We start from the raw sequence: 213 nt of genomic DNA, 5'->3' as shown, positions 1-213 counted from the left end.
TCTTCTCATCAGCTGGACGCTTCACTCTCCACTCTAGTCCTCTATGGCTATGTCACTGACTGGGTGTTCTTGTGCATCTCACCAAGGGCTGTCTTAGAATGCTGTTGTTGTCATGGTGATCCTACATTAGGTTTCCGAGGAGCAGCTGGTGGGTTTGAACCGCCAACTTTGTGGTTAGAAGTCAAGTGTTTATCCTATACTACCACACTAGGA

This window comes from Chrysochloris asiatica, unplaced genomic scaffold, assembly GCF_000296735.1.
Source record: "Chrysochloris asiatica unplaced genomic scaffold, ChrAsi1.0 scaffold00079, whole genome shotgun sequence".
Lineage (NCBI taxonomy): Eukaryota > Metazoa > Chordata > Mammalia > Afrosoricida > Chrysochloridae > Chrysochloris > Chrysochloris asiatica.
Note: the sequence above shows the minus strand (reverse complement) of the source record.